Here is an 831-nt window from a genome sequence, read left to right on the forward strand (position 1 = left end):
GGTTATGCTTTCAGACCTGTGTCGGTGTGGAATGTTACTAGTCCATGCTTACACGGTTTGCTAGCATAGTCAAATTTACTACTGGAATACAGTATTGATGAAGGAAATTGATTATTATCAATCATGATCTAGAAACGCGTTTACTGTTAAACATCGGAATTGGTTAGTTTTCATTGTTTTTTCTTCTTGTTTTTGCCTTTGTGAGTTACAAGTGATGCTATCTGTGGGATTCTCAGCTTTTTTAGCTGCTATTTCTTAACTTCGGTATATGGTGAAGCAAATATTTGCTGATCCCTTAATTATATTTATAAATATTTAAAGTTATATATTGCTATGACACCTCCACATTTACTGTCTGTATTTCCAGTCTGGGACCCCCATCTTGTCTAGAATATCAATCTACTGGAAGCTGTCCAGAAATGTGAAACCAGACAAATATCATCCACCAGTCACCATATCTTGAATGTCTTTTTTCAATGGGCATCAACCACACTAAATCTTCATTGTCAAGCAGCTGATTTGTCAGAAGGCCACAATTTTCCACCATCTTTCCAATAACTTTGACCACTATTTTGAATTCATCATCTCTATAACTCTTGGACATGCTTATGAATTCAAAAAAAGACAATACAGCATTGTTGACTTTCAAAACTGGCCTTCGTAGGATTTTCGAGCGAGATCGTTGCCAGTGCCCCTGAACTGGCTCTCGTGCGGGTGGCACATAAAATACACCATTTTGAGCGTGGCCGTTGCCAGTACCGCCTGACTGGCCTTCGTGCGGGTGACACGTAAAAGCACCCACTACACTCTCTGAGTGGTTGGCGTTAGGAA

The 831-nt window shown here is 39.7% G+C and overlaps 1 protein-coding gene across 1 annotated transcript in view; it reads left to right on the top strand.

Moving 5' to 3' along the window:
* LOC106870824 (unconventional myosin-Ie) overlaps nt 1-831 on the top strand; it is a 55,371-nt gene that overhangs the window by 50,878 nt on the left and 3,662 nt on the right. The window lies entirely within an intron of this gene.

Source organism: Octopus bimaculoides, chromosome 12, assembly GCF_001194135.2.
Source record: "Octopus bimaculoides isolate UCB-OBI-ISO-001 chromosome 12, ASM119413v2, whole genome shotgun sequence".
NCBI lineage: Eukaryota > Metazoa > Mollusca > Cephalopoda > Octopoda > Octopodidae > Octopus > Octopus bimaculoides.